Consider the following 17,446-nt stretch of genomic DNA (forward strand, 5'->3'; position numbering starts at 1 on the left):
AGATATATAGTTGCATTCTCTTAATGAATAGAATGATTTGTTCAAATGGTGTTTGTAAATAGGATCTCAAGTCCGCATCTTGTACAGCAATTAACCGCTAAGAAGAATATATGCAGTGTGTTATTTGTTGAATCTGTACTTCCGATTTGATTTGAAACTGTCTCATTGCTGTTTATCAATAAAATTTTGAAAGAAAAAAGAAAGATCATACATTTGCACTACAGCCATTTGATCAACACAGTTTCACTGAATTCGTTTAAGGAGGGGAAAAGGTCATGTTTTTTCTTCTTTGTTTCTGAAAAATTACAAATCTTCCTAATTTCACAGGACCAACTATAAAGTAGTACCTGGGTCAGAGAGATCTGGTTTCTGTATGGGACCAGAACCACACTTGCACAAAGATGTAAAGCAGTCTCTTGGGAAGAGTTCTCACCCACTGCACTCCAAGAACAGAATGCCTGGAGTGTGAGCTTAGAAAACAGGGAAAACACGGAAACACAAACACACACACGCGCACACGATTCCAGAAGGCACCCCTGACTTTCACAGCTGATGCTTTCCAACTTGGTATAAATTAATTTAATCCCAAAGGCATGTGCTATGCCAATTTAGACTGTAAAGTATACATCAGTTGGACTAGATCCAATGGTGAGGGACCTGAAATTAACCATGTAGCACTTGCATTTGGCCAACTGATTTATCCCAGAAGTCCCCAAAGGCCAGCATGTGTGTCTGTACTGCTGCTTTGCTGCAATCACTCTCAATTTTTGATGCCGTGGAACAACAGGAAGGAAACCAAAATAGCTCCTTCCCTCAAATATAACTGCTACTACACAATACTAGGTTAACTGGGGAATATTGTTTACAACAATAACTGTGTAAATCTATACAAAGTATGATTTTCTGAAATTGTACAAGTTATACAAACTGGCTCCAAAAATTCTCCCCCCGCGCCCCCCGTCCTCTCCCTCCTCCCCCCCCCCCCCCCCGTGGAAATGGGAATTGAACTCAGGCCCTTGAGCTTGCCAGGGAAGCGCTTATTCTACTGACCTATCTCCCCGGCCCCTCAAAATTTAAAAAAGAAAAAAAGACTGAGAAGTTGAATAGATCTTCTCCAATAAGGAAATGATATAAATAATTCCTAGCACTAAAATAGCTTCCTACTGTGTTATGTTCCAGGAGGCTAGTACACTGGACAAGCATGGCCATGCAGAAAAGAAAAGCTAGAAAAGCAAGTTCCTGACAGACCATTCACAGTATCTGTTTCTAGGCCAATTTGTCTAGATTTCATCACTGACGTAAAGGTTTTTCAATTGGGCCTGTGTGTTTCCCTGGGTCTAGGAGTGTGTGGGCAGGGGGTACAGGAACAGATGTGTACATGGTATAGCTTCTAGAAAAGTCAGTTTCACTCTGCATTGATTTTTGTTGGTGGTGCTTGTTAAATGGTGAAGGTATTTTTAAATATTTGCATGAAATTTAGGTAACACAGGAGTGTTCATCTAAGAACTCTGGTCTGAGCTACTTCAGAATACTCCTCCCTGGCCTCAGAAATGATGCACTCATCATTCCCTGCTGCAGCAGGATTGCTTGGAAACTGTTTAGGTACTAGAGGGTGAGCCAGAAACACTGCCACTAACTTTGGAAATAACTAATTTTAAAGAAAAACCCCAAAACCTAGAAGATTAATCTGGATGTAGTCAGCAGGAAAAATTGTTAGAGGTTGGAAGATGAGAACAGCCCTAATTGATCCAGCTCTAGGAAAAAGGGATGGGGTTATGTGAGGAAAAGCAGAAATCAATGTTTTTACAGGAGAAACTCCTTAGAAGTGTAAAGGGTGAGCCGGTAAGATAGTTCAGTGGACTAAAGTGCCTGCTTAGGCAAGCGCAGGTACCATGGTTGGAGCCCCACCCCAGGGTGGGCTGAGGCATGGTGGCACATGCCTGTAATCCCAGCCCTGGGGAGGCTGACAGCAGGAGGATCACTAGGAGTCCGAGCTGTGTAGTGAGACTTTGTAACAACCAAATATATTAAAAATAAATACATAAATAATGTAAGAAAAGGATGTGTAAAGAGGTAAAACAAAATAGAACTCTTAGTTTTTTTTTCCTTTAAAGACAACTGGCTTCTTCATACTTCCTGAGGTGTAGGCCATCACCTCTTATCTTTCCTCAGTCCAGATGAATGGACAGCACATGCAGATGTGCTGTCATCTGTATCATTTCCATAAGGGAGGGAGATGGCTTGATCCAGGAAGGGATATCTTCTTGTAGTTCACCTCCCACCTTGATATAAAAGACCCTAACACTTGTACCCAGTTGAGACAGTGAGCTACCTTTAAATAAATCCTTTTCACCAAAGTAAATGGCTACCTTGGGAACAAACCAACCTGAGGATATGAACTAAGTGGCCAATAACAGAAGTACAATTGGCAAATATGTCTGATTTTATTGGGGAAAGGCAAAGGAAGGCAAAGCTACAAAGAACCAAGTCATTTTTGCACACAGACGGCTGAGGGCCAAAGTCAATACACATTTATAGTATTAAGCATTTAGTGGTTCATTTTTGCTTTTGACTAAACTAGAACAACACAAAATTATCTCAACCAGATACAATTTTAAAAACAGAATTTAACGGTTCTCTGGGCACTAAATGGTTTAAAAAATCAAGATGCACCGAAGTTAGCAGAATTAGGCCGGGGGTAGTGGTGTATGCCTATAATCTCAGCACTCAGGAGGATGAGAAAGGAGGATCGTTCTGAGTTTGAGACCAGCATGGGCTACAAAGTGAGCTCAAGGTCAGCATGAACTGCACAATAAGACCCTATTTCCAACAGACAAGAAATAAATTAAGTAAAATAAAGGTAGCAGAATAAATGGAAATCAAGTAGCCACCTTTAGTCATACTAATATAGGTCACAGACAAGGAATTATTGTCTTCAGCTTTTGGCCATAATACAAAACAACATCTCTGAGTCCTTCTGCCTTTTCTCTCAAATGCAAAATGCCAACAAAATAATTAAGGTACTATATTTGTGTTAACTTTTCTGTTCATCATACCCATGGCTACTGAGACACAGAAACCCATACATTTCTTCTACAGCTCTTTGGTGTTTTAAGCACCGCTATGGCAAAAATGAAACATAGGTCCCAATTTAAAAGGGTACAAAGGCTACTATCCTTACCCCCAACAAGAACCCCTTAATGTGTCTCTTCTAAAAAACTGCTTATAGGCCAAGGACTCAAAAATAAATACATAAAATAAATAAATACATGCTAAATTTCTTATCAGTTCATGTTCTCAAAAGATTAGATGGATCCTTAACAGTGCTTGATCTGAAATCTTATGGAATGCTGCAGAACAGAAAGCAGCCTCTTCCTGCTTCTCTGTCTCCTCTTTCTTGGCTACCAACCACAAGGATACTGGTAAAAGCACCAGGCTTAGTTTCAGTAATCACAATTTTGGATTTTTTGCATTGCAATGTAAGGATTGTCAGCCACTATTCAAAAATTTAGTCGTACTGAATTTTCTTTTATTCATTTTATTTTTTTTCTGTGGAACTGGCGATTGAACTCAGGCCCTTGTGCTTGCCAAGCAAGTGCTTATTTTACTAAGTCATCTCATCACCCCCACCCCCCGAATTTTAAACTGGCTTAGAATATAGTATCAATGCCTTTCAGACTTGGCTTAGAAATTTCCCATGGTGGGCCGGGGAGATGGCTCAGCGGAATAAGTGCTTCCCTAGAAATTTCCCATGGCAAAGGGGAATAAGGGTGAAGACAGGTAAGTAGGGAAAAGGGAAGAGAGAGAACAGTTATTTTAAAAACAAACAAAAAACTGACTAAAGTGCATGCTTGCAGTGCTGGTCCCACCCCTGGGGCATGCTGAGCCAGCCATTGAGACTGGGCGTGGTGGCATATGCCAGTAATCCCAGCATTTGGGAGGCTGAAAACAGGAGGATCACTACTAGGCCAATCTGTGTAGTAAGACCCTGTAGACCCTGCACTAAATACATAAAAATAAATGAATGGAAGGAAAACAATAGAAACAAAGTTTTACAAAGGGAGGAGGAAGAAGGATTGAAGGTAAGTGAGGTGAATGGGGAAGAAAATTAAGATACACTATATACAGGTACAACTCTTCTATAATGAATGTGGTCATTGTATAGGCCAGAAGTATGTCAATAAAATTTGAAAAGAAAAAGCAATTTCACATGGTATCTTACTGTAAAGGACAGTTGGCTGGGGGTGAAGGTAGAGGTACTAGGGATCAAACTCAAGACCTCTCTACCACTGAGCTACATACATACCTAAACCCAACATTGCTTTTATGTTTGTGGTGAGACAGAACATCATGGCAGAAAGGTATGGTGAAGAAATGCTGTTCAACTGTGTCGGAAGGGGACCCTAGGAAGCAGAGAGGGTAAGGGAGACCAAATGATCCAATCATTTCCAAAATCCCATCAGCAACCAACCTGTCCACTCAATGGGTCTTCGCAGGGAGCACATATAGAATCCCAACCATTGTATATGGTTAAGTTATATATGGTACTACTACTAAACTTGACTGAGTCAATATTTCTAACTCATTCTGTCTTTCCACTTTACCAGAGCAAATCACATCTTTTATAAAGGATAACATGTAAGAGTACAAAAAGGGGAGGTTATGATCCTATTTTCCCTAAAAGCCAAAATGAGTTCTTTATATTATTCAGCAATTTCCAAGCAGATATCACCTACTCTATTTTTTACCCCTTATGCAATGTCCCATTAAAAATAGTTAATATACAAACATCTGTCTAGTTCACTGGACTAATCCACCACACATCTCTTACAGACAGCCCCTCTCTACTTTGTTTTCTCCTTCCAAACTCCCTAATACCTAAAAGCTGTACTCTCTTCTGCTTGGGTTGATTATTAAAGTTCATTATTTTCTGATTAGGTTTTATCAACATCTATAGTGTGATGTGTTCAGTTTACTGTGGAAAGTTTTTTTTTTTTTTGGAGGCCAGAAGATGCCTTAGGGCATTTCTGGTTTGCTGTGAGTATCTGGTTTTGAATTTCAGTTTACTATGGGAAGAAGCTGAAAGGAAAAAGACTAGTGAGGATATCTTTTTTTTTTTTTTTTTGGTTACAAGGTCTCACTATGCAGCTCAGACTCGTAGTGACTGTCCTGTTTTCAGTCTCCCCAGAGCTGGGATTACAGGCCTGCACCACCATTCCTGGTCTCTGTGGCTGGCTCAGCCAGGGCTGGAGCAGTATGTGGAGCCAGGGATCAAACCCTGGTCCCTGAGCTTGCCTAAGTGGGAGCTTAGTCTGCTGAGCGATCTCTCCAGCCCCAGGATACCTAAATATTGCTAGGAGAAAGCATTAGATTTTTTAAAAAAAATTTATTTATTTGTGTGTGTGTGCGTGCGCGGGGCCAGCTCAGCCCACCAGGGGGCGGGGCTGGCTGGCATGTGGTGCCGGGGGATTGAACCACAGTCCCTGTGCTTTGCCAACCTTGTTCCAAGCAGGTGCTTTAGACCACTGAGCCATCTCACCAGCCCGAAAGCATTAGATTTGATGAAAGAATTTTATACAAAAAATTTGGAAGGATAATGGGATAATACAGATAGATGATAAAAATGTAAGTATGTATTTGAATAAAGAAAAAAGTTTCCAGGTTGATACAACAATATATTAAATATGTATCCTCTGTTGAAGATTACCCAATTCTAATGCTTTATATATGTAGAAGAGATTGACACAGAAGGCCAGGACATTTTGCCTGTCCATTTGTCTATCTCCTTCAAAAGTACTGGCTCATGGGGCTGGTGAGATGGCTCAGTGGTCTAAAGCACCTACTTGGAACAAGCTTAGCAAAGCACATGGACCACAGTTCAATCCCCCAGCACCACATGCCAGCCAGCCCCGCCCCCAGGTGGGCTGAGCTGGCCACACACACACACACAAATAAATAAATAAATTAATTTAAAAAAAAAAAAGTACTGGCTCATGCATTGACCTTTTGTTCCCCAAAGTGTAATAAGCACCTGGGTATGGTGTAGTACACATGCCTGTAATTCCAGTACTCTGGGGGGATGAAGCAAGAGGAAGCCAACCTCAACCCAAGTACGGGGCTATATAGCAAGAACCTGTCTCAAATTTTTTGAATAAGGATGGGGGTTGGCTTGGGAATGTAGCTCAGTGCAAAGGCCTTTCAAGCAGATTCTGAGTGGGGTGGCAGGGAATGTAGTAAATGCAAAGGGTGTGGGTTCAATCCCTAATACTGGGGAAAGCAAAACAAAACCTGTCATGCTCTTGGACAAATGTCCTCCTCAGAATTAAATTCAAAATTTCCAGGCAAGGCAGCACATGCCTGTGATCCTAGCATTCAGGAGGGTGAGGCAGGAGGATCACTGAGTTCAACGCCAGCATGGGCTACACAGAGCAGAGAGACTCTATCTTAAGATCAAACACCAAAGTTTTTTAAAATCAAATTTTGTTGGATATATATATATATATATATACACACACACATATATACACACCACATGTGTTATATATCACACATGTGATATATATGTGATGTATATGTCATGTATATATGTGATATATCATATATATCTATATCTATATCGATATAGATATATATATATCTCACATCACCTTCATTAGAGAATTTGTATCTGTACATTTTATAACTTGGTTTTTTTCCCATTCCTCTCCCCTTCCAATATTTATAATGATTATTTATAATATTATCACTTTTGAAACCTTCCCAGATATTTCCTGCTAACATTATTTATGAGTACTCACTCTCATCCTCATCATTCCTTTAACTCAGGTGAGTCTCTTACTTGCTCCTGACTCATAACCTTCGCGCTGGGGCCTCTGTCTGTGATCCACTTCCCCTCAGATCTATAACGGCTTGCCTTCTGGGTTTCTAGCGGTCCCCATCATCTTTAGTTCCTCTATCTAGCTTTATTTTTCTAATTTCTAATTAATTTATCACCAATTTATCCTACACATTTTCTGTCTTCCACTATTATTCTTTGAAGAGCTTTGTCTGTTTTGGGTACTAGTGATTATTCAGTATTTTTCTAAAAGGTATCCAGCTTTCATAATCCAAGAATCTAAACTGAAGACTATACCTTAACAAAGGAAGCTCTCTAAATTCTACCTATTGTAAGGAACAGTATGGAAAAACACAAAAATTTTTCAGCACATTAAAAAATAAAGCATGGGAAACATTTTATAGCTAAAAATCTGAGCTGAAATAATCTGACAAGTACACCAAGATCCATGAAACCTATTTTACTTATTTTTCTTTTCTTGATACAGGGTCTTGTTATGCAGCTCAGACTTGTAGTGATCCTCCTATCTCAGCTTCCCCAGTGCTGGGATTACAGGTGTGTGCCACCATGCCCAGTTTAGGGGTCAGCAAGAAACCCCCTGGGGACCCAGGGCTGTTATGGCATGCAGTACCAGGAATCAAACTTGGGGCTTTGCGCTTACCAGACAGGCACTTAGACAGCTGAGCTATCTCCCCAGCACAAAACCTATCTAATTAAAAAAAAAAAACAATTATTCTAAGGTATTCACCAATATAGCAAATATAGGTGTTGTTCTAGGGGGAAATTAAGCATCTATGGCTTTAAGACACAAGGACAATTACTTCTTTGGGCCTATGCAATGTTAAGGAGTACTGGATGAATAAAAGCGCCAGTTATTTGGCTAATGGTTTCAGATGTTTCAGTCCATGGCTGACTGCCTCCAAAGCAGAAATGTCAGGACAGAAAGGCATGCTGGAAGGAGGCTCATCTCAAAGCAGCCAGAAAGCAAAAAGAATAACACAGTCAAAGATGAAGGGTCTAGCAATAAAACATCCTATCAAGGTCACACATGCAGGGGCTTGCTTCATCCAATTAGCTCCCACTACTAATGGACCACTGATGAAATTTAGACCCTCTAGATCCTATCACTTCCCCCAAAACCACACCAATGAACACTGCTACATTAGGGCTCAAGCCACTGACACGAGTCTTAAAGGAACATGTATGTAAACCATAATAAACAATCTCAGAACCAAGATGCTTGTGCCATGGGGCACACATGAATCACACATAAACAACCCTTATTCCCTACTCACTCTTAGAGCCCACAATGAAAAAAATCCCAAAGACCCTAGATTACAAGTATGAACAGCTAAGTGTCACAGATTGAAGAGCTACCATTACAGACCAAATGGTCTTCTGGGCTAAAGAGAAGTGTTCATCAAAAGGAATCAGTGGAAAAGAGAGGTGCTGGCCTAAGTAACTTCTAGTGGGTAAAGTTGTCCACCCCTGGACCCCCAAAGTCTCATGCACATCCCTTTGTGCAAAAGACATTTTAGTCCATCTCTAAGAGTTGCCAAATCCCAACAGTTTCAGTATTACTGAAAAGTCCAAGTCCCAAGTCTCCTCCAAGATCCAAGGCAAACTCTTAGCTGTGAGCCCCTGTACAAAAGAAAAGTTAAACACATCCAACATTCAAAGGCACAAGATAAACATTACCATTCCAAAAGGTACACACAGCAGGATACCAAGCATTGGGACCAACACAAGTCCAGAAGCCAGCAGGGCAGACATTAAGTCCTGCAGTTCCATGTGGACCATCTGAAGCAATCTGCAATGAGTTGTGAACTCCAAAGGCCTTATGTGGCTCCACCCCTATGGCACTTCTGCTGGTAGCTCTTATGGCTTCTCTCTTTGGCCTGCTTTGCTCCCTTTTTGCAGCTTTTCTTAGACCATCCACATTCCTGGCTTTTTCAAATTTCTGAGGTTTCCACTGAGTAGGCTTCTCACTCACAGCTTCACACACTGCCCTCTCAGGGGCACACCGCCTGGCCTCCCAGGCCTTCTTCTGAAATCTGGGCGGAAGCCTTCTTAACCTCAGAACTCCTGCATTCTGTAAACGCCTAAAACCAACGCCACGTGGATGACGCCAAGGTCTGCTGCCAGCTGGAGCAGTTGCCAGACTTTTCTCTCTCTTGGCCGTAGGGGTCAAGTGCCTGTATGGCTGAGCACTCTGACCCTGATTCCCAGAAACAAATTCTCCATGCTGGCACCATTCTGGAACCTGGTGTGGTGGCCGCCGCCGCCATTCTGGAACCCGGTGTGGCTGCTGCCTCCATCCTGGAACATGGGGCTCTGCAGCTTTCTTCTCAAAGCAAAGTTCTTCACCCTTGCCATTCTTAGGCTGCAAAGGGCAGGAACCTGCCACCTCCTGTGATGCCCTCGGGACATCTTTTCTACTCTCTTGTTCCTTCTCAGCAATGGAGATCCTCTCAGCTCTGTCTTCACAGTCCACAGCCTTCCTGGTGCCTCCTTTCTGGCCAAACTCACAACATTTTAAATCATCCTTTTGGGTTTTCTGCTCTTCATTCTTAACATAAATCTGGCTAAAAACCCCCAACAGCAACCATGCCACTGCCCCAATATTTGGCTGCTTTGAAATTTCTTTTTCAAGATTGATCAGTCCACCATGCTTAATTTCAATCTCAGGCAAAGTCTCTGGACAGGAGCAAAATGCAGACAAGCCTTCTGCCAACCCATAACACAAATCATCTGCAGTCCAACAACCAATGCTGTCTTTTTTCCCAGCAGAAACCTCCCCAGCCTGGTCTTTACAGGCCAGCTTTCTATCAACGTTCTGGTCTTCTGAGCTCTGACCAGAATCTCCCATACAGAACAGCCGAAGCTGTTCCAGAGCTTCGTGTGTAGACGACATCTCCGAATCTTTCCTATCTCTTCCCATGAGCCAGTCCCAAAAGCTTGTAATCCACGTGATCAGGTTTAGCCACAGCAACGACCCCACTTCTCTGGTACCAAATTCTGTCTTAGTTACTCTTCTCTCGCTGCTGGGACAAATACCCGACACTCAAAATGAAGGAAGGAAAGGTTTATTTAGCTCACAGTTACTGGTTTCAGTCCATACAGAGTTGGGTCCAACGCAGAGCAGCACAGAGCAGAAAGCAACCTTTCATGGCGGCGGCAAAGAGCAAGAGCGCCAAGGGAGAAGTAGCAGCAGCTCAAGCAGCTGGCTTCTCTTCCCATCTTACATTGTAATGCAAATTGCCTGCCCCAGGGTAGGGGAAGTACTCACACCTATGGGTAATCCCAGCAGTACTAAAACCCATAATCCCAGCCTTGGATCACACATAATCCCAGGGGATCATGAGTTAACACAAACTCTAGAAGTCCTCACCCCATGACTGCATGAGGCTTTGGGGGGACAACTAGACACAAACCATAACAAATGGCTGGCAGGAATTTGCAAAAGAAAAATGGGAACTAATATGGCCACATAATAAAGTATTATTATAAGCCATAGGAATTCAACATAAACTGGGTGTGGTGGTGCATGCCTATAATCCCAGTACTTGGTTGTGAGTTTGAGACCAGCCTATACTAGAAAGTGAGCTCAAGGACAGCCTAAACTGCATAGGGAGACCCTGCCTCAAAAAATAAAAGTAGGGCTGGGGAGATGGCTCAGTGGAATAAGCGCTTGCCGGGCAAGCGCAAGGGCCTGAGTTCAATCCCTGGTTCGGAAAAAGAAAAAAGACAGGCAAAAAATAGAAGTAAAATAAAATAAAATAATTCAACATAAAATATGCCTGTGGGGGAACTACCTGCTCGCCCCCCCCCCAGGAGCTTTCTTTCTCTCAATAAATATATTCTGCTCATAAAAAACCCATAAAATATGATATTGGCATGATACGAAATGCAAGAGAAATGGGAAATCCAAGAGCAAATCCAGCTAACTACTCAAGGGATTTTAACATTTCTGTCCAGATTAAAATAGTAAGGTAGGGCCAGCAAGACAGCTCAGCAGACTAAGTGCCTGCTTAGGCAAGTGCAGGAGCTGGGGTTCAATCCCCAGTCCCGCCCCCAGGCACTCTGAACCCATGATGTAGTCCAGGTGTTGTGGTGCATGCCTGTAATCCCAGCCCTGGGGAAGCTGAAAACAGGAGGATCACTATGAGTCTGAGCTGTGTAGTGAGGCCCTGAACAACAGACAGACAGACAGATAGATAGTAAGTTTTGTAATATGCCACAAAGATTAGTAAAACAGCCAGGGATGGCAGTACAAGCTTGTAATTCCAGAACTGTGAGTGGATAAGGCAGAACGGTCACAAGATAGAGCATACTGTGGAAAATTTAGCAATTGAAAGAGCTGGGGATGTAGTTTAGTCTTGGTTTCAAACCCCACAACTTGGACTGTGGCAGGGTAGAGGTGTTATATACCTAACATGAACCAGGGGAAATTAGACAAGATGATATCCATGTTTGCAGAACATGGATATCACATGACACACGATTTGGGATCTACTGATGTCTCTCCTCTATCGAATCTTTATGTGTGATCATAGCCTCAGTTAATAACACATTGTTTGGGGCTGGTGAGATGGCTCAGTGGTCTAAAGCACCTACTTAGAACAAGCTTAGCAAAGCAAAGGGACCACGGTTCAATCCCCCAGCACCACATGCCAGCCAGCCCCGCCCCCTGGTGGGCTGAGCTGGCCACACACACACACACACAAATAAATAAAAATTAAAAAAAAAATAACACATTGTTTGCAACTAGAATACCAACAAACTCTTGAAAAGAGCAGAGATGAGTCATTAAAGTCGCCAAGTTTGCATCTATTACACATTGTTGAATACCATCTGATAATACAGGTGATGTGCAGGAATGGAATTAAAATGATTAACTATGAAGCCCAAAGTGGGGCCAAGGAGATAACTTAGCAGCATAAGCGCCTGCCTGGCAAGCACAAGGTACTAAATTCAATCCCTGGTACCAAAAACAATCTAAAAATAAATAAATTTAAGAACAGATAAAAGATGAAGGATCAATGTATGTGAGCAGATGAAGTTTGCTAGAGCCAAGGTTCTAGAAGTGAGCTGGTAATGGTCTCAGTAATATACTTGAAATTAAGATTTTGGAGGTTTTGTAGCTTGTGAACAATGTCTAGAGAGTTTTCTTCTTTGTATTATACTCATAAAGTACTAATATGAGCCAGTCATGGGGCTGCATACCTGTAATCACAGCAAAGTAAAAGGCTAAGATAGGAGGATTACCAAGTCACAGCAACCCAAAAGTTTTTAAAAGTGGTATAATGGCTGGGGGTGATAGTGCAAATCTGACATCCTAGGACTAGGAAAGCTGAAGCAGGAGGACTGCTGCAAGTTCAAGGCCTAACAGAAGAGTCTCACTGAAGCTAGCTGAATGGATGGCACATGTGTGAATGCCTGAGGGGAAATCAGCATTTTATAGATCTTGCCCAGCAATGTGGCAGAGCTCTTTCCCTCCCAATGGTAGTAGCAAGGCAGAAGAAAGGGGCAGACTTTTGGGTATCTCTGGCTCTCAAAACACCAGTACCACCCTGCACCTCCTTATAACCAAAACCATTACCAAAAATACCTAAATGCTCCCAAAAAATCCTGCCATATCCTCCTGAGGACCCTAAACCTAGGAGTCAGAGATGTGAGTGAACTTTCTTCTCTTTTACAGAAACTTCAATGAAAACATTCAAAAATCAGTTATCGTGGGGTATGGAGGGGCATCCCTGTAAATCGAGCACTCGGAAGGCTAGGAGGATCAAGTTCAAGGCCAGCCCAGGCTACATACTATTTAAGTTCAAAGCCTGTCCTAACTACAAGCAAAGTCCTGACTCAAAATCAAAACAATAAAATAAAATAAAAATAAAAAAACTGGTTATTAAGATCATCTTGGCATGGAGATATCCTGTAACTTTATTAGATATTCTGTAACATGGTGGTATACAACTGCTGTCCATTCTAAACCATAATTAGTAACACTGGCTTGGGGTCTTGCTCAGGAGACTGGTCTGGTATTGGTCACTGTAGGTGGTGGAAGGACCCATACTTCCAAGATGGCTCACTCACATGGCTGGCAAGGCAATGCTTCCCTCATTCCCTTTTTTAAAATTATGTATTTAGTACAGTGTCTACAGGGTCTTACTACACAGATTGGACTCACAGTGATTCTCCTGTTTTTAGCCTCACTAGCATGAGGATTACAGGCGCAAGCCACCATACCCAGTCTCTGTCTCAGTGCGCTCAGGGAGCGGGACCCACATGGCACTCCAGAGATCGAACCCTGGTCCCTGCATCTGCCTAAGCAGGCTCATTAATCCACTACACTATCTGACCAGCCCCTTCAGTCCCTCTTCAAACATCTTTTTATAGGGCTGCTGGTGTCCCTGCATCATACATATGACCCTTTATAGCAAGAAGCGTGAAACAACAAGGAACAATTTCTTTTACGCGCTTGATTCAGAAGTCATGAGCCATCCATTCCACAGTGCAAGAGGCACCTTTTCTATGATATAAATGTCAAGAGTCCAGGGTTAATCTGATCAACCATTACTAAAAACCACTCACAGTAAGCTTGTTTCTCAAACTCAGCAGCACTGTCAAATATTCTATCTCCATAGCTATACTTGGTCAGACAGTTTCCTTTAAAAAATGTTGATTTTAAAAAACAAAACACGGTTCCACAAAAATAAATAAATAAATAAAAAGGCAAAACAAAATAAGGTGCTGATTTTAAAGCCAAGTACAGGAGTACAAGCCTATAATCCCAGCACTCTTGGGAAGCTGAGGCTTGGGGATCACAAGTCTGAGCCCAGTACAAGTAACTTGGTGAGACATTCCCTGAATTATGAATGAATGGTCATGAAGGTAGGCCCCCAAGATGGCATAAGACAGTGGTAGTAGTGGTGATCTGTTGTATCACTGAAAACTCTAAATTTGGATCACTCTAAATCTAGTATAGTGAAGACAGTACTAAACAGGCATGCTTTCTTTGTCTCTTGTCTAAACCTGTAATGCCCTCCCCTGCATCACACTGTGACATAGCAGAAAGACTCTGAACAAATGCTAAGTGGATGCAGAGCCATCTCCTACTTCCCAGGCTCCACAACCATGAGCCAAAAAACTTCTGGCTTGTGTAAATTTTCTCCTCATGTATTTTGCTATACCAAAATACAAACTAAGACACTTGTTTGTCTCCCTCTTAGACCTGAGCATCTATTCTCTTCACAGAAGACAAGAGGACATTTTTTAAAGATTGCTGCCACTCAGAAGAAAATTTAAACCTCAGCCATAGCTCAGTGACGGGGAGGTTTTTTTGAGCTTTCAATGATACAAACAGCTTAGTGTGGCACTCACGCCTTAGGTTTGCCACCACTGGTGGTACTAAATAAGCAATTATCCCACAATTTCCAATCCCAAGTCCTACCTTTCTCCTTGATTTAATAAAGCCTTCCAGACTCCCTATTAGTCTATTAACATGCCAAATTCACAATGACCCAGGGTATTTACTGTTATTTCTCCAACCTAAAACCCTCTACCACTACAAAATGCTTGTATTTCTTTGAGGACTCTTCAACAGATAGGTGTGTGGAGTCCTCTGAACTCTAGTCCCTTACTGTACCTCTAATATATTTTAGCATAAGTGGAGAAGGGAGTCTTACTGAAATGGCAGGATAGCATGCAGCCATGCAAAAAGTATTACAAACAACTTTCCAGGTAAAATAAAGGCCTGTTAAGGAATGCAGTGGTGGTCTGAGGAACTAACAGAGTCCTCCTACCTCAGCCTACCACATGCTGGGGTAAAAGGTGTGTGCCACCATGTCTGGCTTTAAATGCTAAAAAATTACACCAAAGAATCTAAATTGTTTGCATATACATGCAAAAACTTATAACTATTCAAATTCTGACAGCAATGGAGGAAATCTAGAAGTTTCTGAAACCAAATTCAAAGAACACTGCTTCCTTTTGTTCTTACCCCTTAAAGGTAGAAAGGTCAATTTCTCACCTGAATGCCTGCATGTGAGGACATCAGTTAATTCATGTTCATTTACCTTTCCAGTGTACTGCTGACGATCAAAACACCATCCTTGTCCTTGAAAGAACAATGTCTAACAAGAATGTAACCATGTATTTAATTTTTTTTTTTGGGGGGGGGGGGGCTGGCAATTGAACTCAGGACCCTGAGCTGGCCAGACAGGTGCTTATGCCACAGAGCTATCTCCCTGGCCTAAGAATATGAGCGTGTAGATAAACTGAAATGAAGAACCAAGAGTGCTCTAGGGGGCTGGTGAGATGGCTCAGTGGTCTAAAGCACCTATTTAGAACAAGCTTAGTAAAGCACAGGGACCGCGGTTCAATCCCCCAGCACCACATGCCAGCCAGCCCCGCCCCCTGGTGGGCTGAGCTGGCCACACACACACACACACACACACACTAAATAATTAAAAAAAAAAAAAAGAAAGAAAGAGTGCTCTAGAGCACACTGGTGTGGTTCACATGTGATAACCTTACCCCACCACCACCACCGAAGCAACAGAAGCAGGTATAAAAAAAGAAATAGACAAAAAAAGGTTAGGAAATAAAACTGGCTTCCAAATTAGATGTGTGGTACTAAGTAAATAGGGAGAACTAATAATGTTTTAACTAGATGAAGACTAGTTAAAAGCGGGGACAGAAGATTAGGTTTGAGAGTTAAGATTTTCCCATAAGCATCTGAAGAACAGACAAAAGTACCCAATAAGCAGCTTAGAGCAAGGTTTTTTCAAGTCATGGTGTTTGCAACCTTCAGAGGTTTTGCCTCCCAAAGTAATAGAAGAATGCACCAGAGAGTGAACACGACACTTAAATGATGAGTAAAAGAAAGTAGCAGAAGCCAGTAATCCCATCGTGCTGGGGACTATTCCTAGAGATTCATTCTAGATCCTAACATCCTAACAAAAAGTTGGTCAAGACAAGCAAAAAAGGTAGCAAGGTTTTGTATTTATTAAAGTAGGAAAAGAAATATATTTTGCAGGCTAAGTTTTTAAAGAAGTACATTCTGCAGGTCTCTGGCATAGTTGGCCACTGTGAAAAAGAGCACAGTGTTTAAGAGGTTAATGGCTGTTTTTTATATACTTCCACCCTTCAGGCTAATGTCAAATCTCAGCTCTTCTATCAAGAACCTACTTTAGTTCTGGCAAGAATTAAAGCCCCCCCCCAAAAAAAAAGAATTAAAGCCCACACTCTCTGGTCCCAGGTGCACAGCTTGGGCACATGTCTCCTGGATCTCTGTGATTGACACAACCTCTTACCCAGCTGGATGGCTACACCCTAATCTGCCTCAGTCCCTCTACTCTGGGAGGCTGAGGCAGGATCTTCACAAGTTGGAGATCTGCCTGGGCAATTTAGCAAGGCTCTGTCTGAAAGTAAAAGCTTAAACAAAACAAAACAAAAATGGGGGGGGGGAACCTCAAGGCCAGCTGGGAGTCATAGTGAGACCCTGTCCCCCCCCCCAATAAAAGGGGGGGGGGGAGAAGCACTTCCCTGGCGAGCGCAAGGGCCTGAGTTAAAAAAAAAACCAAAAAACCTAAACTAAACAAAAACGTCTTCAGGGAGCGTGCCCAGGCACATCCTCAATTCTTCCATGATGTTTTGTTTTGTTTTGTTTTGTTTTGTTTTGTTTTGTTTTGTTCGCGGAACCGGGGATTGAACTCAGGCCCTTGCACTTGTCAGGGAAGTGCATATTCCACTGAGCCATCTCCCAGGCCCCCCTTCCATGTTTAAATATGGCTTGGAGAACTACTTCAAAGGCAATTTTTAACTCATCTAGGATTACAGTGGAGTGAGGCAGTGTAGCGTGCACACATAGACAATGTAGTACTTAGAAAGGCAAACCTCATGCTCACTTTTGCAGCACATACACTGAAAAGCAAAACTGGTATGGTCTCTGATTCTTCCAAAGGAAATGAAAACCTGTAGATTGTAGGCCATAAATTATGCTTCCCTTATATGTGACAATTAAGTCCTATGTGACATGCGAACAGTCTTTAACAAATCCTGATTGTTAATATGTAGCACTGGAAAGCATTTAAAAACATAAACATAGGTAAGAAGGTGAGCTATGTGAAAAATCAAAGATCAGGCCCAGAAATATAGCTCAGTGGCACAGCACCTGCCTGGCAAAAAGAAGGTCCTGAGTTCAATAGCTAGTAACCATCACCCCCCCCCCAATCAAAGATCAAATCACTTCAATAGGAAATCATCATCTTTTAAACCAGGTGTGGTGTCACACTTATCACAGAACTAGGGACTGAGGCAAGAAGGACTGCAAGTTTGAGGCTGGCCTAGGTTACATAGAAAGATCAGGCTATACAGCAGGAGCTACATAGTGAGACCCCACTGCTTTTAAATCAGGTGACTGCTGTTAGGAAGCCGAGGCAAACAAATAGTTTTGAAGGCAACCAAGGCAAGAAGACCCTTTCTCAAAAAAATTCCCCAAGTGCCTCTCCTATCTTTTTTTGTTTTTCTGTTATTTAGGACAGGGTCTACAAGGTATCACTACATAGATCAGACTCTTAGTGATCCTCCCATTTTCAGCCTCCCAAG

At 42.2% G+C, this 17,446-nt stretch overlaps 1 protein-coding gene across 2 annotated transcripts in view; it reads right to left on the bottom strand.

Annotated features, from left to right (window-relative positions):
- Positions 1 to 17,446, bottom strand: part of LOC101569108 (cat eye syndrome critical region protein 2) — a 164,211-nt gene that overhangs the window by 71,704 nt on the left and 75,061 nt on the right. The window lies entirely within an intron of this gene.

The sequence above is a fragment of the Octodon degus genome, unplaced genomic scaffold, assembly GCF_000260255.1.
Source record: "Octodon degus isolate 3935 unplaced genomic scaffold, OctDeg1.0 scaffold00104, whole genome shotgun sequence".
Lineage (NCBI taxonomy): Eukaryota > Metazoa > Chordata > Mammalia > Rodentia > Octodontidae > Octodon > Octodon degus.